Below are 24,789 nucleotides of genomic sequence, written 5' to 3'. Positions count from 1 at the left end.
AATTAATGGCTGGGTCAGACTGCTTGGAAGCTTTTGGAGTATGTGGAATAAGGGGGGAAATCTCACAGGACTTAACATTTCCTACAGACATCTCACCAAGTGGGTGATTCGCGGGTGTAATCGAAGGTGGGCTGTAATCAGATTCGTTAGCTGCTCCAGAATGAAAACTGCCCCCATCCCCATCCCTGCCCAGCCACTCTCCATTCCCTGCTGGTGCCAGATATTTCACGAATCTTGAGAATCAGAGGCTGCCAAGTAGGCAGCTTTGCTTCAGTGGCCAGAGGGCTGGCCAACCTATACTCACATATTAACCATACTTCCTAATGAATTTCAATAACTTGGAAATGGACATTTTGCAGCTGGGAAAGAGGAGGTATGTTAAGTGGTCAGAACAAGTCTATTATAAGCATCTGCCCAAGAGAGACCCTCTCCAGCCAGATGCCGAGGGCCTGATCGGGCCCTGGGCAAGGGCTGCAGCTGTGCATGGAAACACACGTGGCTGTCTTCCTAGGCGGAGTGAGCAGTGCTGCTCTCCCCATGGAACATCTCATGCCAGATAACCACTATCTTATTCATAAAGTACAATTTCCAACCCAATTTACTTCTGCCCATAATCCCCTGACCCCAAGTAGAGCTACTGGGTTAAGACTCCTTCAGAGGTCTTCAGCCAAAGCTGGAAGTGGTGGTGCACACCTGTAATCGTAGCACTCTGGGGGGGCTGAGGAGGGAGAATCTCAAATTCAAGCCCAAACTGGGCAGTGTAGCAACTTAGCAAGACCCTGTCTTAAAAAAAGAAAAAGAGGGCAGGAGATGTGACTCAGTGCAAAGATTCTGGGTTCAATCCCCAGTACCGTACCAAAAAAAGAGTCTGTAGCCAGGAATTCCTACCATCTGTCCTGCCACATACTGCTTCCTGTCACTGGCTACTCCATTGAGTGTCTTTTTTATATGCTGTGAGGCAGGCAGACCCAAGGAGAGCATGGGCCATCCCTGTCCTGGCTAGACCCATGACCCATGTCTCCTAGGGGATCAGTCTCTGCTTACCTGAGCACCCTCACCCTTTGCACACACATGTGCGCGCACACACACACACACACAATGTGCACCACACCTCCTGGAGAACAGACACAAGGCAGTGCCCAGTACTGTGCCTGGAACATTGTAAGATCTACCTGGGATGGGACTTGTTGAGTGTATTAATGAGCAAGATGATTCAGAATAACCAGGCTGTTTCCTTAAAACACAGGGGCAGCTGCATTTATAAAACCCAGAGTTCTCACTGGGTACATGGAAGTGGACAAGCTGATGTAAAAATCTGAAGTCAAATTGATAATGTTTTTCTCTCCTGCTCTTTTCTAAGAATCCCAGCTCAAAGATTTCTCATTGCATTGTTGATTTATTGCCTGACACCAATATTCCTTATTTCCCATTATGTCTGTAGCTTCTATGAACTCAATCTAAAATTTGCTCCCTTACTATAAAAACACTCCCCTGCATAAATAAACAAACAAATAAATAAATAAATATTTTTTAAAGCAGCATTAAGTACTCTGGTGTTCCTGTCCATGATTTTGCAAGTCTTCTGCATCCAGCATTTTGCAAAGTCTGCCTTATAAAAAGTTGTTCCACAGAATATGAATGCTAAAAGGGTTCGCAAGTCAAATAAATTTAGTAAACATTGCTTCAACAAAAGTAAACAAGTTTCTTTAATATAGGGCTTCTCAGCTTTAGTATGCTAGTCTGCATTCCTAGAAGTAGAAATGCCAAGTTTACTTAACCCCAAAGCCCCGTTGGTAGCACTCTGCCTCTTGCAGGGCTGAGGTTCTGTTGAGCATTCTTTGGAGATAGATCTACAGTCTTCTTTCTTATTTTTTCTATCATCCTAGTTCCCTTCTCTGTAAAGTGAGAATAACAACAGTACCTACCTCAAAGGGTCATTGTGAAGGTCAAATGAAGTATTTAGAATGTACCTAACACTTTGTAAGCATTAAATACAAGGGTTTATTATTTTTATTATCTGTGCCATTGTTATCATTTCTGGCTCTTTTTAAGTAGCTCTGGCTTTCTCCACTCTACTGAATTTGCTCTCTTGATGGTGCTGATCACTTCTCAGGGCCCCAAATCCAGTAACCTTACCTTGGGTTCCACTTTACTTTGGGCCCCAGCAGCATTTGATGTTCAGTTCTCCCCACTCCCCAACACTTGACCCTTCTCTTTTGGGCTTCTGTGCAGCAGCTCTCTCCCATTGTCTTTCTGCCATTCTGACTATTTTTTCTTTTGATGCCTCCTTTCCTCCACTTTATAAATTTAGGTTTATTCAAGAATCATTCCTTGGCTCTTTTTGCTTCTTGGTACTCTCCCTTTAGGAAATCACACCCAGTTTAGACCATCTGACCTTTTAACTGAGGTTCAGTCTGTCACTGAGGCAGAGTGATATTAGTGCCCAGAGCAAGAGAACTGGCAGCTCAGTATCCACGGTGCCCAGGGCCCTTCATCAGGAATTCCACATCTGACCATCAACACCGAGAAGATTCATGGTCTGCTAGAAAATTGTAAATGCTTATCTGTGAGACATTACTTTAGTTGGGGTGGGATGAAATAACAAAAGTGACTTCTGTGATCTTGCCTGCTGGGATTTGAACTTCCCATGGCTACCTAAAACACGAGTGATTTTGGAGACATTTTCTACAAACAAGTACCATAGTCAGGCAGGAAAAAAGAAGCCATCCTAGGTATTTCAAATAGAGGAGATTTAACACAAAGAGTTGGTTCCATGACTGTTAGAAGACAGGGAGAGCAAAAAAGAAACACCAGATAAGCCAGAGATAATAAATTCAGGAAGCAGCCACCATCATTAGGGCTAAGAGGACAAAAGGGAAGAGTCAGAGCCCTGCGTTCAGACCTTGGAAGAACGAGTGCCACCTGGCTGCTGTTGAGACCTCGAGGGAACACAGAGGCCAGGCCTGGCATGTACCAGGAGTCAGGGGCTAAAACCGAGAGCCACTGTGAGAGCCACACTGACAAGAACAGGAAACAGCAGGACTGAAGTCCCTTTCTCCTGTGTGGCGATCCTCTTCTATGCCTGCCGATAGCCACTCATCAAGGGAATCCAAAGTTCTGTCTCAGAACAGAGACTAGAAAATGGTTGGAGCTGTAGCCGTAGGTAAATAATTGCCACATCTGTGTGCTAGGTCTATACCTGGTTAAGTTGCTTATCTTCTCTGTGTGTCAGTTTTCTCATCTTTAAAATGAGAGAAACACCCGTCATTGCTTCATAGGTTTAAGTGAGCTAACACATGGAAAACACTTAGAAGAAGGCTTGGGTTGAGGATGTAGCTCAGTGGCAGAGTGCTTGCCTAGCATGTGTGAAGCCCTGGGTCCAATCTCCAGTACTGGGGTGGGAGGGGGGATACTTGGCACATAGCGTGAGCTCAATAAATTTTACCCATTATTTTTCTGCCAGTATCTATCTCAAATGGTCATTTCGCTTCTCATCCTCAAAACACATACATAATATAGTTGTCTTTGATATTTATTTGATATACTTCATTTCAGTGCTTTACTTTGTGTGTGTGTGTTTATTCTTTTGGAAGACAGACAGACAGATACACACACACACACACACACACACACACGTGCATACAGTCTTTGTCAGATGTGAATCCCAAACCAGGATCCATCACTTGCTGGCTACATTATTAAGCTTCACAGATTGCAGTGTTCCCGGGTATAAAAGCAGGCCAGAATACTCCTGCAGTGTTGTTACAGGAGACGACTCATGTGCACCTGCCAGGTACACATTTGGGATATAGTGAATGTGCTCCATGTTGTCTTCACTCCTTTCTTCTCTTCTGACTAAGCATACAAGGGAAGGGAAGGGGCTGCTTGGAGCCTTGAGCTCTGAGCCCACTGTGACACCCCTGATCATTGCCCAGCTGTGCCCATTCTGTGTGCAGATGGTCTCTCACGGGGCCATCCTGCTTGCTATGACAGGGACAGGAGATGGAGGAGAGAGTCCAAGATTTGGATTCACAAAATTTGAGCTCTAGTCCCAGCTCTGCTTGCCGACCCCTCATTGATCTTTGTTCATTTTTGGTGCTAGCTCCTATTTCTCCATTTCTAGACTGTATACAGGGTCTACAAAATCTGGAAGAATATGTGGTCTAAAACATGTAAGGTGGCTGTAGACCCAACCCTCTCATGATCCTGTTATGGCTCTTGGGTTGCAAGAGGGTGAGGTGACATTGTGACAGAAGGAGAGAAGTCAGGCTGGTGGACAAATGTGGAGTGAAGTCTAGGAGCAAGCACCTCTCAAGGATTCCTGGAGATCCTAGAGGCTTAAGGAGGGGCTCAGGAGTTCTGTTTCTGGCCCATAATTCTAACAGCTTATATGGCTCTGTGTCTCAAGAGCTCAATTTTAAAAGGCCTGAAGTCTATAAAGCAGACTTTGGGGAAGAAACATTCTAATAAGGAAAAAGAAGGCAGAAAAGGGGTTCTGACTTTAGTCCATACTCTGGCATTCCTGCAGGGAATAGGCCTGTTGTAGAGTGGGGGGTGTAGAAGGAAGTACGGCATGGCACCTAAGAGGAGTCTTTAGAGCCAAAGCACCCTGGATTCAAATCCCAACTCATCATTTTCTATTTGTATGACTCTGAGACAAAAACACTTAAATTCCCTACCCTCAGTCTCTTCAACTATAAATTGGGAATACTTCAAAGGGCTATGGTGGAATTTAAATAAAACAGAGATACACAGCACTTTACCAGTGTTTGGGAAATCTCAAGTGCTTAATAAATGATAGCTATTATCATCAGCAGCTTAAAATAATAATAGCAACCACTTATAGAATGCTTAGTGTGCCAGGCACTCTGCTAAGTGCTGCATGGGCTTTATTTCATTGAAATCTTAGACCAGCTCAGTGAGGTAGGTGCTAGGATTATCCCTGGTTGATAGATGAGGTACTGAGGCTTAAAGCAGCTTCCTCAAGGTCATCCAGTTTGTGTGTGTTGGAGCCAGGTCTGTCTAATGCCAAGACTGTACTCTTGCCCACAAAAACACTATGCCTTATATAGCTCTAGGACTTCCACTCTGCCCAGAGGGCTTCTCCAGAGTTCCTCCAAACAGCCCCCGAATTCTCTACTCACCTGTGTAAGGAACCCGCCATGCTTTCTCTGGCAAATCTATTCCTTAAATGCTTAAAGCTTTTCCTCCTTCGAAGTGCACATCAACCCAGGAGAGGGAGAGTAAGTCTCATAAGTAAACCCTTCAGCAAGCCCTGCTTTCTATTAGGCCCAGAAGAGCTCCCGTGGAGACCACAGACCCCCATTCTCCCCCCCACCCTCAGTGCATGGGAATGGAGGAAAGAAGTGTTCCCTTTAGGGGAAAGGGGTGCTCCAAAAGGATCCCAAGGCTTGATCCCTCCCAGTTCCACAGTCTCGCCCCAGCTACAATCCAGAATTGATTGTGGTACTAGGCAGATTCAGAAAATGTCCAAAACATGTTGATCTGAGAAATCCACCAAAGAAAGGTTTCTGTTTTCAGCAAATCCTAACGCAAACTCTTCAGCTCCTCACAGGGCTATATTTAGTTCTGTTTTGATTAACAAATGCATATTGAGACAGACCTGATGGCCAGAATCTGGATTAAGCTATGACTACACCTTAACTCACAGCCTTTTCTACCCAAGGAATGTCCCTCAGCAGCAGAAACTTTGAAACCCACTATCAACTGAGGGCCTACTGTGGACCAGGCAGTGTTCTAAGCACACTTTACTTGGAGGAACTCATTAGTAACTATTCTCATCTCCTTTCCAAGATGAAAGAGGCACAGAGAAGTTAGTTAACTTAAGGTCACACAGGTGACTAAGTGGCAGTCTCCGGACTTAAAAGCAACAATTTTTGAAATTAGCGTACATAGGATTCTTTCCATGATATGCATTTAGGAAATTTCAGTGCCATTCAGAGGGCTAGCTTGGGAGGCAGCATTTTTAATCTATGTCATCATTTCTCTGTGTGGGCACAGTGGTACAGGCATGCTGATTGGTCGTAGAATGCTTCCTTCCTCTGGAAATGGCCATTAGACCCTGTGGAGGAATCAAATAGGAAAGTCATCCTTAATACATTAGAGTCACATCTTATTTTTGATTACATATAGAACTGTCCAGCTTCACAGCTACAGTGTTTTGTGTGTGTGGTTTTTTGGGGAGGGTTTTTTGGGGTTTTTTTTTTTTTGGTACCGGGGATCGAACTCGGGTCCTTGCGCTTGCACAGCGGGCGGTGAAACCACTGAGCTAAATCCCCGGCCCTTGTGTGTGTGTTTGAACAAACAAAATGAGAGAAACACACAGAAAATAATGCTATCTGTTCAACTTTACTATGAACCTAAAACTGCCCTAAAAAATAACGTCCATTAAGCAGTTTAAAGCTAAAAACTATAATAGTCAGAAAGGTTATATTTAAAAAAGAACTTCCACCCACAAAATGAAGTTTCACAGTTGAATACATATAAATAAAGGTAAAGAAATACCAAAAAAGGAGTCTAAAACTGTTTTAACAATAGCAAAATAATTGGGATAGATTAGAGTTGCTAAAATCTCTACTATGAAGCATTCTCTTTTGTATACATTATGTTCTTTTATTAAAAATACAAATTGATAATTATACCTACAATTCCACAGGACTTTTCTCCCTGTTAGCACAGACTTGCAGTAATCTGGTGAGGGGGTTTCCTGGCGAGATCCAAACTGTATCACACTCTGTATAGGCCCGATCCCTTTGGCCTTCATTTAAATATAATTAGAGACCAACTCTCTCTCCTCTTCTCTTTCCTATTTTTAAGGTTCTCATAAGGTAAAATACTTCCACAGAGTACCTGGCCTCTACTATAGCTTGGTTTGAATAACTGAAGGCAAGAATTGCTGTATTAAGAAGCTATTATGTGATGGAATAAGATGTGTAAAAACAAGTATCAGAACCTCTGGGGTACAGTGGGCTCTCAAGAACTCTGATAAGGAACCTGGTGAATATAATACCAGTCATAGTGTGGTTCTCCCACCTCTACCTACCAACAGTCAGTTTTAGAGTTCAGCACCATGACCAGGGACACTGTGACCAAGGGGAAAGATTGGCTTGAATTTCTGACTGTTCCTTGTACCTGCCTGCCCGTCACCATCACCCTTTACCTCTTTCTCATTTCCTGCCCCTTGCTTGTGCTTCCCCTGTGCATGAACATTCTCTCTGTTGCTTTCAGACCATATTTTCCTCTTTCTGTGTCTTTTGCTCCCTTGCAATTCCCTTTCTTCCCCCTTTCCTCCCCCAGAGCCACACACACACACTCACACACACACACTCATACACACACACACACACACACACACACACTCAAACAGACAAACATACACCATTCTAATACTCCTTGAAAAATCTCTGCCCCTTCCTCCTGGTGTGCTTTTCTGTGCACTCAAGGCTGGGAACTGCAGTGAATCAATCTGAAGGGCATAGTTTGGGGAAATGCCTAACCTGAATTTCTCCTGAGATGCTCTCTGTGGTCCCAGGAACTATCTTAGTGGCAGCAAAGATGCAGCAGCATCAAGGTAGAATCAAGGGCTGGAGGGGATGGAGAGAGTCAGGAAGATATTTTCCCCGCTACATGAAAGGAAGGCTGGGCATTGGCTCATCTTTGCTTATGGTACTTCCTTTGGCCCTTAAAAATCCAGTTAACTGAATCACAGACTAATTCTCCGAATTGACATTTTACTGGAAAGGCCATTTTAACTGGCTAGGCAATGAAGGTTGTTCACACTTGACTGGTTCTTAAAGAAGGGGAAGTCTCCCCTCTGGTGCCCCCCACCTCAAAACTCTCCCCCAAACAAATGTAGAGGTTACCCACCAGACAGCCACCTCAGGAGCACCCTCCGCCATCCTCCCGCAGTCGGTTCTCCGGGCCTGATCTTGATGCTGTTTCGCAGTTCTCGCCAGTGAGTGCCCGTTGGGGCTGGGACAAAAGTGTGTGTTACCCTCTTTCACCAATTCAGCATCCAGACACCCACCTCCCTGCCACATCTAACCCCCATGCTAGCCCTCCTCGGCATGACACAAGTGGAACTCATTCACATTAAGTAAAATCCCACTCCCCTTCCTGCATTCCTCACCTCAGCCAAAGGCTCTGAGTCATCAGAGACTCCATTCCTTCCTCCTCATCTTGCCCAATTCCAGTCATTAAATCCAGCCAACTCCTACCTCCGCAGAGTCTCTCAAATTAGCCTCCCCAGTCCTATCCCCACTGCCACTTTTTAGATAACCCTCTCATCATTTTCCTCCTGAATTTTTTGGTTGCCTGTGAGATGGTCTCCGTGCATCCCCTTGTTCACTTTCCAGCTCAACGTCCATTTTGCATGGCTAAAGCACAGTTTCATTCTGTTACTACCTGCTTGAAACTCAAAATGTCTCCCAACTGCACACAGGATCAAGTTCAAACTCTCTCTCATGACCTCCCTGAGGCCCCTGCAACCTGCCCCTCCAGCCTCATTGCCCACCACTTGGCCTTGTGATCCTGCCAGAGCAAATGAATGACTTCCAAAGCACAATGTTATTTAACTCCTCTAACTGTTTGCGTGTGATATCACTTCTCCTTGGAATGTGCCTTCCCCCTTGTTCTCCCAGGAAGCATATTCATCCTTTAGGAGTCAGAACAAGTGTGACCTCTTCAGAGAAGCTTTTCTACTTCCCCACCTCCCCCTGGAACCCCACCTTGATGGTTGATTTAAATTCTCATCTTCCCCACCTAGACCATGAGCTCATTTTCTTTTTCTTTTTCTCTGGCACCCAAATAGGGTAGTCAGTATCTGGTCTAGAATTGGTGAAAAATATTTGATCAAAGAATGAACTTGTAATTAGTCACTCTTGGTGACCTGGAACATCTCACAAATCCTTTCTGAGATTTAATTTTTTTTCTGTAAAAATGAGGACAATAATGCCTACCTTGTAGGGTGGTTTTGGTGGACTTTATGAAATAAAATATGTAAGCAACCTAGCCCTGCCTCGTCTACTGTCACAACACAATAAATGTATTTTCCCTGCCTTTTCTCTTCCTTCTTCTCTTTGCCGTAATTAGTCCAGTTCTATTCTAATAAATGTGGGCAAAGGCAGAAAAGAAATCCCAAATACCCTAGGCCAAGGGTACCCTGTTCCCACCTAGCTGGGAACAATCACCTGTTGCTCTTTGAGTAGGAGCAAGTATCCTGGCACCTCACGCTCCTTCACCCAGGTCAGTGTTTAGTGAAGGGTAACTAAGCCTGGCAGCGGGTAGGTGTGAGGACTGGCCACGTATCAGACATCTTTCCAAAGGCTCTTCCTGTAATAGTTCATTCCGTTTCAGAACAAACCCATGGGACTAAACTGTTACTGTCCCCATTTTACAGAGGAGAAAGTGGAGACAAGGGAGATTGAAGTCCTGCGGTTAGGAGGGAGCAGAGCAAGGACTCAATTCAAGAAATAGGACTTCAGAGCCTATGTTGAGCTCCTGCATGGTCCTGCCCAACACTAACTGAAGATACTGTGGTAGCCCCAAATCCGCAAAAGAGCCTTTTTCCAGGTTTCTGGGGCTTGGTGATACATTTTACAGACTCACATATTAGAATTGAGGGAAAATTCCAATCAGCATATTGTTTTGTTTAGAATTTTTCATTGAAAAAAACCTTATCATTAGGAATTGATAAATCTTGTTAAGTAAGTAAAGGTTCTCCAAATTCCCAAGGGTTTTGGACATCAGCATTCAGCCATGGACCATTCACCTCATTTTTATAAAGTTTTATTGGCACACGGCTATACTCAATTATGTATTGTGAATGGCATCTTTTACACTACAGTGGCAGAGCTGAGCAGTTGTGACAGAGGCCTTATAGCCTACAACCCTCAAATATTTACCATCTGGCCCTTATAGAAAAAGTTTGCCAGCTCTTCAGCTGCTACTGTACTTTCAGCCAATGCCCTGTTGTCGGAGCAGGCTTGGAGAATCCCTGAGAGCTCAGATATACGGGCAGAGCCTCCCAAATTGCTCCCTTGCTAGCCAGTGCTGAACACTGATAAAACCCCTGCTTCTGCACCCATAAGGAGGTGCTTCATCTCCTCCATGGAGTTTGTGCAGCCTGCAGTAAGGGGAGGAAGCAGCTGCTGTTCATGCAGTAGCAGCTCTATGGATGATCTTTGAGTTGGATTCTTTCTCCTGGTTTGGGAGGTCTCTGGCAGGATTCACACCACAGGGGCCTAAATGAAGTAGCAGAGCCGTGCAGTCAAGACAAATTTCCTGAGCCCCTGAAGGCTGCTGGAGGCAGCCCACTGATGGATGGCATGAGGAAGGATTTCTCAGTTGCCGTCTAATCTGCGCCTGGGAAATAAATTGCTCTTGTCACTGGTGTCTGCCCTGGCCCTGCAGGCCCCTCTTCCCTGCAGAGCCCTCATGCACCCCTGTGCCATTTCTGCCAGCCTGGGAAAGATGTGAGGAAGGAGAAGATGAAGTCGCATGGTCTGTTTGCTCGCAGCAGCCCTTCCTGCCCCCAGTCCCCTCCGTGAGCCCCACAGCAGGGTCCTACAGTGGCCCAGGGCAGGTCTTAGGATCCTGAGTTTCTAATCTGCAAATGAGAAGGCTTTAAAAGCAATCTCAGAAACTGTTCCAGAGACAGGGCTGAGGGAAGGAAAGGCAAGGGATTCACACAGCCAAAGTCTAGAAGAATTCAGTCTGAACGCTAAGTGCCTCCTTGTGCCCACATCTCTGACCTGGCACTGCACTTCACCTCCACGGACACCACGCTGGAGATCTGGGATCTTATGGGACGTCCCAAAACCTTACCTGGGCAGAGCCTCCTCTAGAAAACTCCTCTTCCCTTGTTAAAGACATCCCTGTCCCCAATATCTCTGCCATCTACTGTGCTTCTCCCCTTCCGCCACCCCCTCCTCTTTATGCCCCTTGGCTTTCCAAGAGGCATCCTCGGCTGGCCACCTTCTAAGAGCTGCTGGGGTCATCCCGTGACACGCTTTGGAAAAGAGAAATGGTGAGTTCGACTCTGGAAGGGACTTCCCTTGGGACCCACGGAGGACTTCCTTACTGGGAGCTAAACCATCACACGATGCTGCATCAATGATCCAGTAGGACAGACATGGATGCTGATGAAGATCTGGGCTTGAAGATTTCTCCCTGAGGATGGAAAGACCTGCCTCGGCTGACCACCAGCTTCCAGTCAACCCAGGGAGGATTGCTGGAGGTGGGGGGTGTTTCCTAGCTACTTGAATGAAAGAGGAGTGCTCACTTGTCAGGGGGCAAGGTCAGAGCAGGGGTCGCCTCCCTGCTGAGCAGACCTGCTCAGGGATTCATCCTGGTTACTGAACTGGATCTGTCATTACGATTTCACAGCTACAGCTCAAGGGTAGATAGGGCTGAGGAGGGAGCTTGGGAGCGTGGGTCATGCATTAGCAGTGTGGAGGGGGCTAAATCCCAAACTGAGGTGGGGTGGGGAAAGCTGAGGAGCTACAGCCATGCTCCAAATTCCTCTCCTGCTCCCAGAGCCCCTCTTCTCCAATGGGCGGGATGGCTCATCCCAGGTAGACCTGTCAGCAGCCCAGTTTTCATTTGCCACCTAACAAGTATTAACCAAGTACCTAGGCCATTAGAACCAGTCAAATAGGCCTGGGGACAAATCCCAGTTTGTATTTTTGGGGTAGCATTGGTTACATTCAGTTGTTGTATGGCCTTTGTTAAAGTACTGTACTTATTCGTTCTGAGCTTCTATTTCCTTTTCTGTTAAATAGAGCTAACAATGGCTATGCCATATGGTTTTTGTGTGGCTTAAATGAAACACTATATATAAGGGGCTGGGGATGTAGCTCAGTGGTTCTGCTGCCTGCCTCGCAAGCCCAAGGTCCTGCGTTTGATCCCCAGTACCAAAAAAAAAGTGAAACAATATATGAAAATTATCTTTTAGAGCACTGGCACTTAGTAGACGCTCAATAAATAACTTTTTTCCTTTGGACATCATACTGCATGCCTGCAATCCCAGCCGCTCAGAAGGCTGAGGTGGGAGGACCTCAAGTTCAACTTAATAAGACCCTGTCTCAAGATAAAAAATAAAAAGAGCTGGGAATGCAGCACAGAAGTAGAGCACTTGCCTAGCGTACGCAACGCCCTGGGTTCCATCCTCAGCACTGCAATCCATCACTCAGTCAATCAGTATTTCCATCCAGTATTTTTTCAGTGCTCATCATTTTCCAGGCACTCTTCTGATAACTACAGTCGATGGTGCCTAATACTATGGGATCGATGTCACCTTTAGCTAAGTCAGAGCAGCCCCAGTGGGAATATCTCCTCAGATTGCCCCTGATTGTCCTTAAGAAGTTTCCCTGGAGAATGCAAAGACCTTGGGGTGGGGAAAGGCTTTCCTCACTTGCCTCTCTGGCCACATCAGCAGGGTGAAGTAGATGGAGCTCCAGGCTCTCATTTCCCCAAATGACACCTCCCCCCGGGGACCACTGTGAGGAATCACATGACTGCACCTGCCACAGGCTTGGTAAATCTCTGCTTGTGTCGTTTCAGCAGGGATCAGCTTTCATAGAAATATGGGGTGTGGTGTTGAGGACCTCTGGCTCTGCCTTTCGGCCAATCGGGGAAATTGAGGCCTTCGGGGGTATAGGTAACGCAAGAATGCATTCCTGACTGGATCCTGGTTCTACATCCTAGGGCTTCCGGAAAGCATTGCCCAGTCAGACACAGTTCCCAGAAGGCAAATATTGCCAAGTAAAATTCCTGGCACTGCTTCGACAACCCACTGGACCCCAGTGGCCTTAGCATCTCTCCAGTGATTTGAGCTGGGCTCAAGATGAGTATAAAACCCCCAAACTTACAGAAATTCGTGGAGTCATCCTATTCATTCCCTCCTTCTCCTTGTCAGTCCCAATCCTTCTCTGGCTCGCTGAGGCAAAGGTGACCCAGAGCATCTCACAAGGCCACTGGTGCAGGGTGTGCATGTGGAGGGCCTTAGGAAAAGAGGACCACCCCATAGGGGTCAGCAACGTGGGTCCTGCCCAGAGTGGCCTCGCAGCCGCAGCATGGAGAGCAGCAGCAGCTTGTCAGGGCTGCGTAGGTCGTGCTAGGGAGTTATGATCTTCTAAAAGCAATGAGAACCAAGAGTCATTTTTAAGTAGGAGACAGACATGATCAAATTTTCTGCTTTTCTGAAAGGTCACTGGCTACTTGTATTGAAAGAATCAGACATGAGTAGGAGGGAGGGAGGGAAACTAGGACAGAGCTATTGCCCTGGTGGTCACAGACGGCTATGACATTTAAACAAAGATCTGAAGGAAGTTAGCCAACAGTTTATTCCAGGAAAAGGTACTAGTGTGGTTGAGGATCAGCGTGTCTGGAGTAGAGCTACCCAAGGGAAGGGAGAAATCAGTGAGGTCAGAGAGGCAAAGGGGAAAAGGACCTTGCAGTGGAGTAACCAACCACCTGTTTGCCTGGAACTGAAGGGCTTCCTAGAGGTAGGACTTGTAGCAGCAGCAGCACCAAACTATCCATCAGGAATAGAAGACAGTGCTTGGGGGTCAGAGTACTTTCAGGACCCATGAAAATGTTTGAGTCTTTTTAAATCAGAAGAAAAAATGAATATAATAATAATGAATCCAGCCAGGATTCTATGTGTCTTTAGACCAATGTCATTGTAAAGTCTAATTTTTAAGGCTTGTTTTTGGAGGGAGGGGAACACAGCAATCACAGTGCAGCCCTAGAAAGGAGAATGGCCAGTCATCCTGCTTTGTGGGCCTTTGAAGGGACTTTGGCTCAGAGTTGATTGGACTCAGCCCCATCTTACAGAGGAGAGAACTAAGATCCTGAAGGGCCCCCAGGAAATGATGAGAGGCTGGCTAGGAAAATGGAGATGGGTCAGATGGACTAAAGAAACATGCTGGTGGTAGAGTTGACAAGGCTTGAGAGTCCATTTAGTGTGTATCTCATGGTGGGGAGTGTTGGAACCGAGGGGCCTGGAGATGTCAGCTCGCGGACATGCGCAGCTTCGTGTCTGCCGTGCCCTTTGCTGAGGTGTGGGAGCCAACAGCCTTGGGCAAATCATGTCATCCTTCTGAGGCTCAGGGCCTCATCTCCAAAATGGGAGGTGCTATCTCAACATTCCTGGAAGAACCAAAAGAGTCTTTTAAATTGCCCAAGTGAAAGCACCTGATGTGTAGTAGGTACTCATAAATATTAGTAAAGAAATGGAAATCTTGTATTTTCAGGGTTAATAATGCTCTTAGCAAAAGTGTAAGAAGGTGGAGAGTCGGGGCAGGGGCTCTCTAGATAGTCGGGTCACGGAAAGGTGAGTTCATCTGTAGCTGGGAACACTGTTCCCCAAAAAGGTGGCATGGCTAGGGGTGTCCTCAGTACCCCCCAGGAACAGAAGAGCAGGCAGCGAGGGTGCCCTGGCATCCTGGGCCAGGCAGCTATCAGGGGCATGAGATTGGTGAGGAGGCAGCATTGCCACACTCTTCTTCAACAGAGGGTTCCCAGCACTCCCCACCCCACCAGACATGGGTGTTCCCTGTTCCCCACACCACTGCTGGCAAAGGGGCCCCAAGAGCTGAGCCAGGAGGGGAGGGGATAATAGCTCACCCGGGAGATGGTTGTTTCATCCCCTGTCCCCAGCATACAGGTCAGTAAACTGAATCCATGTGCCCGGCAAGCAGATACAGAATAGTGCAGACTCCAGTCTCCTCCCTGGCTGCTTGTGCAACTGTACACGCAGGGCTGTGCCCACAGACTGTCCCCCTCAAGGGGGCTGCAGGGCCCAGGACATATATAAAATGATACGATGATCATAGAAACTATACAGGGCTGCTGTGAGACTTCCCCAAAGCAACGGATGTAGAAAGTGGTTTGTAAACTGTAAGACATTATTCAGATGTTCATTTTCCATTTGAAAATGAGTCGATGAGAAGCCGCTAGTGCACACCCAGGAACTGGATAGAAGAACAGAAAGTTAAAAGGAGCGGCAGTGGCCACAAACCACCCCCAGGGACGGTGGCCAGCACAGAAAGACAGTGTGTCACCGCTGCATGAATAAACATGAGACGTCCTCCATTCCTAACTGCCTTGACTGTGTTCCAGCTAATGAGGTGGACAGGCAGCTGCTGGTCTCCGGGGCAGGAAGGGCCCTCCCCTCTCTTCCTGCCAGGACACAGGATCCTGCAGGGTGTATCCTTTTCTCTCCTCGGCCCCCAGCCCCTTCTTCCTGCTCCCTTGGCACCCAGCAGTGTGCTCACTTGAGACATGAAACCAGCCAGTACTCATAAGCATCAGCAGACACCGGAATCTGGAACTGGCTGGGTGATGTCGCACATTGCCTTTAGCAGGTGGGGCAGGCAGCTCACTTCCTACAGCCGACCCCAGGCTGGGCAGAGGCCCAGTATCCACCATGTACTAGGGACTGAGAGGCTGAGGGAGACATCAGACAGCAAGCCTGGGGCTGGAGGGGACCCTTGGTTGCCAGGCGATCCCCAGATGCCATCTGAGATTCAAGTCTCTCTTACTGCAAACCTACTTTGTGCCCTGCACTGCACTGTGAGCTTTCACTCATAAGTTCCCACATGCTCAAGGTGTCATCGATACCACTTAGAGATAAGATTACAGACCCAAAGAGGGTGAGTGACACAGGGCAAGCTTCCAAGGCTTCTCAGAGCAAGTCCTACATTTCTGTTTCTGAAACTTCTGAAAACATCTTCCCACACCCTAGCCATGCCCTCACAATATCCAATAAAGAAAGCAGGAAGCCCCTGTTCTCCTCCGTCATTCCTCATCCCGGGCAGCTGCAGAGTATGGAAGTGGCTCTTTCAGTTGCCATCAGAGAGAGCTTGTGGGGCAGGTGCCAGAGGAGCCTCCGCCAGGCTGACCACCATCCCTCTCCAGCTGGCTTCTGGCTGGGCTTGGCTAATGGGGAGCCCTGGCAAGATTGGAGGGAGGGAGGAGAATGAGGCTGTGTGTTCACTTGGCTGCTTCCTTCTGGGTCACCTGGGACTGGCTCTGTCTCAAAACTGAAGGCCATCGCTCCTCTTTTGGTCCCTTTCCACGTGATTCTCTTTTTCTAGGTTTTGGTACCACTTCTTCCCCTCATCCTTTATTTAGCCTCTAGTTCAGTGGTGGTGAACCTATGGCATGCATGTTATTTGTAAAACTTCAGTATTTAGGTTTAATTGCACTGCTGAGACTTTGTGAGTGGGTTTGGGGTTGTAGTTTGGGCACTCACCTCTGAAAGGTTCCCCCTCACTGCTCTAGTTGGTAACAGCTGGTGTCTCCCCAGCCTGGTGGGCTGCACTGTCCTCTGTGCTCTCTGCACACCCCACCCACATCTCTGCAGCTGCCCCCCTGTAACCCTCCATTGCCTTGATTGAGGTGCCATTGTCTGGGGGGGTGCAACAGGAAGATATGGGAAAGGTCTAAGGAGAGAGGGATGGTTGTCCCAGACCCATGGAGAAGACAGTGACTCCGGCCCATTACACAAGGAAACATGCCTCAAAGCACCAAAATTCTCAGTTTGAAAGAAGGTCCCAGCAGCCTCTTTGCTGTGAAAGATCTGTCTTCAGCCTTTCCACACCAGCCCACTATGTGGTCATTAACATAAAACACACACTCTGCTGAGGAGGACCAGCAAAATGTAACCAGAGTGTGAAAAGTAATTACAGCCTGGTGATTAGAGTCACCTCTGGGTTTCACTTGCTGAAACAGGCCTCCCTGACCCTCAAAGCGGGGTAAGATTAGTTTGGATAGTAGGCACCAGGAACTGTAATACTCAGGAAGGAGCCGGGCAGGCCTGCCCCCGATGCAGGGAGTGGATTGGGCTGGGGAGGCCTGGAGAGTGACCAACTTGGCATCCTGGGCTGCTACAGAATTGAGGAGTAGCCCAGGCTTGGAGCTGGGCGGAGGAGGGTCTCCTATTCTGGGGTTTCAGTCCAGGTTTGACCTTACACAACTTCCCAGTAGAACTAGATCTAGGCTTGACACAGTAGCTCCCAGGGGTGCTGACAGCAGTCACTGGGCCGGGATGGAGATAGGGCACAGTGGGGTGAGCACATGGGCTACAGGACTAAACACACCACAGAACTATAGGCTTCTGACTGCCCACAGAACCCAGCGAGGCCTGCAGAGAGACCCAAGAAATGTTGTTGGATCCCCCAGGTGCTTCACTAATGGCACAGATCAGGCACTCATTTCATCCCATTTCAAACAGGAGGCCACATCAGGAGGCCAAAGCTCCAGCTCCAGCTCAGCCTTAAACCTACCGGGAAATGCAGGAAGTACTTCTGTAACTCAGTCCTAACCTTCACCTCTCAAGGGGAAGGGACACCTACTCTGAGATGAATGATGGTACTTGCAAGTATGGAAGAATTTCTAATAACACAACTAAGAGCAGGGATATCTTTGTCACAAGGAGGGCATCTGTATTTTCACCCTTTGTGCCCACTCCCCAGAACACCAGCCCCTGCCCAGTGGCACAAGCCGCCGTCTCACTTGGCTCCTCCTCCTCCTCATACCCTCGGACCCATCTACTGGACAGCCACCACGCTGCCTATACATCATGCTTCTCCTGCCTTCACTGGGCCGCGAAGCTCACCAGTGTCTCTATCTAAGCACCCCACCCACAGCAGAGGCAGAGATATCATGGGATCTCCCTGGTGCCTCCATCTTCTTGGAATGTCCTGAAAATACATCCCCAGCTAATGCTCCAGATTTAATAAATAAAAAGACAGGATAGTAGATTTTTCTTTAGTATAAGTAAGTCCCAAATATTGCATGGAACATAATTACATTAAAAGTGTATTTGTATCTATCTGAAACTCAAATTTATCTGGGTGTCTTATACTTCATCTGGTGTCCCCAACCCCAGACTCCTAAATAGTCAGCTGCCTTGTGCCCGCCTTGGCAAGTAGCCATGCTATGAGCATCCTCTGTGGGCTACAGTCCAGCCTATATGAATTTCACGATTCTCAGGCTCCAGCAGTTCTGTACCTCTTTAGACTCAAAGAACTGTTGAACAACAATCCATTCAGCAGATATTTAGTGAACATCTGTCTTACTCTAGTCACTGTCCTGAGCACAGGAGCTCTAGTGGTGAATAGCAAATAAAGTCTTATTTAATAACCATCATGTATGGAGCAAGTGCTGAATGTCACATGTTATATTAAGCACTTTGGCAGCTATGTCCTGTAATCCACACAAAAACCCAAGAAGGTGGTATTTTACAGATGAGGAAACTGAATTTTGTTGAGGTTAATCATTTGGTCATTTGTTCACAAATGTTTATGAGTACTTGCTAAGTGCCAGGCACCATCCTTGGTGCTGGGAATATAGCAGTAACCATGCAGGTAACCATCCCTGCCCACGTGCAGCTTAGCTCCAGTGGACACAGGAATAAGCAAAGAAAGTGCAATGTCCGAACAACCCTGAACCTAAGTTTTGGTATCACATCTGTCCAGAGGGGGAAAGTGAAATGATTCAAAAAGATGAAGTGACCTGCTGCAAGTGCCAGTGCTGGAAATTTGAAACTGGGGTTCCATGACGAAGTCCCTAGAGAACGGTGGGAACCTGTGGGTTGGACAGTCTGGGCGGCCTCTCAAGCTTACTGGATTTCTGAAGCCTCCCTTTCCCGCTGAAAAGTGGGGTTAATAGTATTACCTGCTTGGTAGCATTGCAATGAGGGTTTGTAGATAATGCAGGTAGCATGCTTAGCTCGCTGAGTATGGGCTGTTATTATTCAAGAGTAATGCTCTGCTTGTCAATTTACCCTGGAGGACCACAGTTAAGCAAAGTCATGTTCAGGACTTGGAGAGGGAAAGGATGCCATGGGAGAGCAGGTGCCTGGGAAAGGGAGTAAGCACTGGGCAGAATGAGGTTGAAAAGGAGGCCACTGCTAGGCAAGCCCACTGCACAACAGCAGATGAATAAATGTTACTTAAACCAAGTGGTGAGACTCAGTGATTGTAATTACACTGGTGTGAGGTTATGACTTCAGTAATTTTATTTTTGTTTTGGAGGCATTGCCTCATTTTTTATGCATGCACAGGAACTAATTGCATCCCAGAGAACGCTCTCCGCTTGTTGGTCTGGAGGTGCGCTGCCATATGCCTGGTGTGTGCATAATTAACCCAGTGCGGCTGCACTCCCCTCTGTCTGGATTACAGATTCGATTTCAGTTCTGCTCTCAGGCAAGAGTCCCACAGTTCATATTTATTAAAATGATTACCTCTTAAATGAGGTGCTGGGGACAGAGCCCAGCACCAGGCTGGAAGCCGTCTAAGCCAGGCACATGTGGAAGACACCCATCACTGAGCGTGGGCAGCTGGGACTCACTCCCCACTGGCCCTCTGAAAGGATGCCTGGCCTGCTGGCCATGCTGCTGAGCAGCACCTCAGAGAGCTGTGGGCTGCCCTGAAGATGTTAAAGGACTATTTTCCTAACATTCATAATTTATTTTTCCTAGACTTGCTTTGCTTATGCAGCCCCTCCGCATCTTCTCCCTGCCAGCCTTCCTCCAAATCATGACAGCCCCTGACCGTTCGGGCACTCTTGCCAGAAAAGTGCTTTCAGCACCTGGAACAGGGACTCGGACATAGTAGGCACCTGATTAATACTGAGCAGCGGATGGTTAGAATGAGGACAAAGGAGTGCTCCATTATTCTTCCAAAGTGGATGTCTGAGCCTGTGACCCGCATATTCTGTGACCTCTGCAAATACTCAATTGTCCAGATGTGGCAGCTGTAGAGACTGATGGGTCAAATACTCCTGAAAGCTTAAGGGCAGGAACAAGGGAGTCTATAGGGAGCCAAGCCAAGGACATAGACATCTTTGTCAACTTTCTTGGCCCTTACTGGGTCTCAGCACAAGAGTAAGTGGCTCTGGCAAGGCTCTTCTAAGAGAATCCAGAGCTACGGCCACATCAGCCTCTCCCCAGGGTCCCTGTCCAGCTGTGAGCTGCTCCTGGCCCCACAGCCCTCATGGTTGTGATTCACTCCCTGCATAGTCACAGAGCACTGCATCGTGCCAGATACCCTGCTGAACAAGAAGAATGAGAAGCAGGCTTCTCCCCAAGGAGCTCATGTCTAGTGTGGAAGACAGATATGTAAACAAATGGCTGTGATACAGCAGGATGAATACCATGATGTAGGCATGTTTGCAGAGGCTTGAACAGAGCAGAGAGTGACTGAAGCTGCCAGGAGGAATTGGTGATAAGGCAGTTGCGGTTTTCATTGAGTTCAGATGAGTTGGAGCAGAATGGGAATAGTGACACCTCTTATTCCACAGAGGTATGTGAGCACTTCTGTGCCGAGCACTTCACAGTCCTGCCTGTTAGAAAATATACAGTCCTTAGACTCAGGCAGCCTGAATCCTCGGTGCAAGATTCCCATTGCACTCATTTACTCAATAAGCATTTGTTGGACACCTACTGTATGATGCCAGGCACTGAGCTAGACTCAGAAGATGATTAGACAAAATTTCTGCCCTAGACTAAAGGAGAAACAGAGAAGCAACAGCACATTGTAAGTCTGAAATATGTCTATCACAAGGAAAGCCTTTTCACTGTACAGAGAGAGGAGTAATTATTTACACAGTGTGGGGAGAATAGCAGCTCATGGAAGACTTCAGGGGGATGGTTATGACTCAGATGGGTTTTAAAGGATGATTAGGAGTTTTCAGATAGAAAATGGCCAGATGGGGGCTTTACGTTTACTGGGAATGATTATAGGGAGATAATCAGTTAGACCATATAGGAGCTCCACAAAAATACAAATAAGAGACATGTTAGGCATCCCAAGGTTGAAGGTAACCCCCCTGGTATGGAGAATAAACCCCGCACAGGTTTCTCTGCATATGAGAGTCTTAGTAACTGTCACTTGGACTTATGTGGCTGTGACCTGTGGGCCTCGGGACAGGAAGCCAGCCTTCTTCTGCCCCCAGCAATGTCACTGGTCACCCTCCCAACATGGGGCTACTATGAGTTGAGGACAAACATGAGAAAACCACCTGGCTCTGTGGCTCGCACCAGCCGGCAACTGAACCAGCCCCATCATAATTGCTTGAGGGCCCTCAGCCCACTGCGCCTTGCCTCTCTCTCTCTCCTGGAGCCTCTGTTCGTGCCCAGGCTGTGACCCTGTCTCTATGTCCAGAGCTCCCAGAGCAACGGTGACAAAGCCCACCGGTCAAATGTGCCCCTCCACTGGCTGTCCCCTGTCTCAGCGGGAAAGGAGCCAGTGCTGCCGGCCTGCTCTGAGGGGAGGGGGGACCTGCAGGTCAGCTGTGAGGGGTCGCCAGATGGTGCTGCAGCCTCCAGTGATCCCCGAGGGAGCACAGACTCCAGGGATGTGTCCCCAGGCACACTGGGAAGTGGGGGTGGGAGAGCGGGGTGCTGTCTGTCAGGTTTAGTCACTGATGATGCTGCTATTCTTAGCACTCAGGCAGTTTGGCTTCTCTAATCAGGGAGCAGAGAACAGGGCAACCAGCGGAGCCAGGAGATTTGAAATTCTATGTGGGGCCTGTTAGGACTGGACCAGGAAAGATGATATTCTCAAGCAGGGCTGGGTGGAGAAAGAATTGGCATCCTCCACCTCTGCAGAGAAAAGGATGACAGTTAACAGTGCTAATCTGTAGCAGGAAGGAACACAATGAGGTGTCTGATGAGTTACAGGATCTCTGGTGGGTCCCGTAGGCAAGAGGGTAGACTCTCCTTTGCCTTAGGAAAATCAAAAGCTGGCTCAGCAGGAAGATTCTGAGAAAGGTATGGAGGGCCCACAGTGAGGGTGCAGCAGCTCAGCTCAGGAACCCTGCAACACTGTAGGAAATCAGATTCCAAAAGAACAGACAAAGGGACCAGAGAAGGAGCCTAGTCTCAGAGGAAATTGGTCCAACCAGGGAAGCAGGCTGCCAAGCGGAAAGACTCTTGAGTTGAGCAGAGTCTGGCTGGGCTAAACGTGTCTGTGTGAATTAGAACAGCACCTTCCCCCCTCCTCAGGGGCAGCCACACAGATTTCAGCCCCTGCAGCCTGCATCATTGTACACAATGGCCTGAGCTTCTAAGTGGTTGTTTGAACTCTTCTGCCTCCCCCTTCTGAAAATAGGAGTCCCAGAGCTCGGCCTGGGACTGCCCCACAGACTGCCCCGCTCACAGGGGAGAGGGACTGGGACTGGGGCACTGGCCAGGAGCTCCTCGCACAGAGGTGAGGGTCCATGTGTCCTCGAGGAGGAGGAGAACCACAGCAGAGCTGAGGGAGGAAGCCACGCTGAGGTGGGGCCCCAAGTTCGGTCCTCTTGACTCAGCCCCTTCTTACAGTTCCTGGAGGCTGGGCACTGATGCTGGGGGCCACCTCACAGCTAGCAGCTTGCCAGGTTAGAGCCTCTGTCTTCTGCTCCCCGGGGAAAAGGAAGTAAGTGCTGAGAGTCACCAAGGAGGCCTTGTCAGTACTGGAGCAAGAAAGCCCTGTTTCAGGAGGTTCGCCATGTCTAGACAGTATTCACCTCCAATCAACTAATCAATACAGTGCTGCTCTCCAGGGCGGCCTGTGCGTGGCTGGCCTAGACAGCAAGCAGGAACTCCAGTTGCTGCCTGCCCTTCCGGTGGCCTCTGTCTCAAGGAGAAAGGAGCTGCAGAAAGTACCTGGAAATGGACAGGAGGGAAGGACAAGGAAGGGCAAGAAGAACAGAGGGCCAGACTGGAGACTGGAACACAGGGGAAAGGGCAAGAGCATGGGGGAGAGACAGTGGAAGCCTCTCTCTTTCCTATAAAGAAGCCTCTCTCTTTCCAGCATCATTCTGCACACTAAGCCTGCAGAGTTGGAACACTTACTGTCCACTTCCAACTGACAGGAACAGAATCAGGGACAAGTGAAGTGACTCACCCAACCATCTCAGAAAGAAGAAGGAGCAGAACTGGGACTTCTGCTGGTGGAGGCCCAAGGGCTATGCCCAACCTACTTAGAAGCCAAATATTCGACGGTTGTACAGCACCTGGGGGATGGACCACAGGGTTTCTGGAGTCTTTGGATTTGGTTTCAGAGGGTGTGAGTCCATTTTTTGCAGCATTGCAGACACCAGAGAGTCACCCCCCAGGCAGAGATCCACCCAGAAGAGGAGACCAGAAGGGAGTTAAGCACCTGGGAAAGAGCAGTTGACCCACACAGCCCTCACTATGTGCAGCTCCACCGGACCTTGTGGAAAACAGAAGATGGCCCCACCACTTCCGTGCACATCCACACCCTCCAGGGCAACTGGGCCCTGAAGCAGGAACACCAGCACCCACACAGCAGACTGCACAACCTGAGCTCTGACCTCAGGTGCCGAGGCTCGGCCTCTGTCTGCTGAGGACCTGCAGTACTCGACCCCTGCCCCCTGGGCCTTCCCCTTTGTGGCACAGAAAATGCTCACCTCAGAGCTGGAGTCACTAGATGGGGCTGAGCACACGCCCTCCTGTCACCTGTAACCTCCCTGTGACTGCAACACAGTAGATGCTCAAGAGACGGGCTACCCTCAAAGCTGTAAGACAGCCAGAGAAGAGCTACTCGGCCCTGCCTGCCTTCACCTCTCAGGGGCCTGCAGAAGGGCCTGTGGAGGGAGGACAGTGGCCCCAGGCCTTGTCAGCCAGAGGGAGGAGCCATGTGACTCTAGCCACAGGTCTGCCAATCTGGGGCAAATTCCATGAGCTCCTCCTGGCCTATCTTTGCCTCTGACTCTCCCCCTGCTGACCTGGGGATCTGCCCCAGCTCTTGAACACCCTAAGAGGGAAGCTGGAGTACTTAGCGCCACCCCCACCCCAACAACTGCTGTGAACAATTAAGCCCAGGACAGCCATTAGCCACTGCTGAAGGGCTTGTATTGATTAAGGATAATTGTATTTACTCTTTAGCACTGTGAGGCCTGGTAGGGATATTTTTTGTTAATTCGCTGCTGTTTAGCCTCAGAAATGAGGACTAATATGCCAACCCCACCTAGATCACACACACACACACACACACACACACACGCGTATGTGCACACGCCCGTACGTCTATATGCTTGCTCAGTTACTGTAAGTGCTCATGGAAGGTCTATGGCATCCTGGGCTGCCCTTCCTGTAGCTATTTCTCCAGAAAAGAACCTGAAAATGGTTAGAAGAAGTTTGCTTTCATGCAAACACATACTCTTTTCCTCCCTCCTCCCCAATAAGTAAATTTTTTAGACCTGAGTTTTAGCATGGAAGGCAATACCAGGTGCCTCTTCACCCATGCCAGGTGGAGAGCACCTTCCCCCTCCTGTTCCTTCCTGCCCATAGGCCCTGTCTCCCTGACAGCACTCCTCTCTCTCTGCTACACTTTCTGTAAGAGGCCGCAGGACTGAGCCGGACATGGGACTTGGGCTGAGGACACAGGAGCAAAATGTGCTATCTCTGCCCTCAGGCAGCTCAAAGAGACCAAGTAGGAAAACAAAGTGCCATATGTGTTGTGGGTGCAGAGGGCCTGTTTCCCAGCGTGGGGCCAGCACTTAGCAGTGCTACTATATTCCCTGGGGGGGTAGCTTCTTTGAGATTCAGTTTCCCCAGGTGTGAAATTAAAATGATAATACCTGCTTCACAGAGCTATTGTGAATCACGACATGAATCATGTACGTGAGGTGCTCAGTAAAGCCTGGCATGTAGTAAATGCTCAATAAATAATAATGAGTGCTTAATAAATGTTGACTGGTGAACTTTATGTAGACCTGCTCATATAGTCTTCACAAGAACTTTTACAGTGA

At 48.3% G+C, this 24,789-nt stretch overlaps 1 protein-coding gene and 1 long non-coding RNA gene across 4 annotated transcripts in view; one reads left to right on the top strand and one right to left on the bottom strand.

Moving 5' to 3' along the window:
• Kcnd3 (potassium voltage-gated channel subfamily D member 3) overlaps nucleotides 1-24,789 on the top strand; it is a 215,914-nt gene that overhangs the window by 116,354 nt on the left and 74,771 nt on the right. The gene's annotated exons all lie outside the window — the stretch shown is intronic.
• LOC110350976 (uncharacterized) lies at nucleotides 5,427-23,659 on the bottom strand. Of its 2 annotated transcripts, none has more exons than XR_002397947.2 (4): nucleotides 23,446-23,659; nucleotides 12,891-13,153; nucleotides 7,888-7,992; nucleotides 5,427-6,082 (listed from the first exon to the last, which is right to left on the bottom strand). It is a non-coding gene; the product is annotated as an uncharacterized LOC110350976 (long non-coding RNA). The 2 variants fall into 2 exon arrangements; XR_015452040.1 differs by lacking the exon at nucleotides 23,446-23,659 and adding an exon at nucleotides 14,650-15,237.

This window comes from Heterocephalus glaber, unplaced genomic scaffold, assembly GCF_053883595.1.
Source record: "Heterocephalus glaber isolate CG9 unplaced genomic scaffold, H.glaber_assembly_v1.0 deba00001442, whole genome shotgun sequence".
NCBI lineage: Eukaryota > Metazoa > Chordata > Mammalia > Rodentia > Bathyergidae > Heterocephalus > Heterocephalus glaber.
The sequence above is the reverse complement of the archived record's forward strand: the minus strand, read 5'-3'. Positions and strand labels throughout refer to the sequence as shown.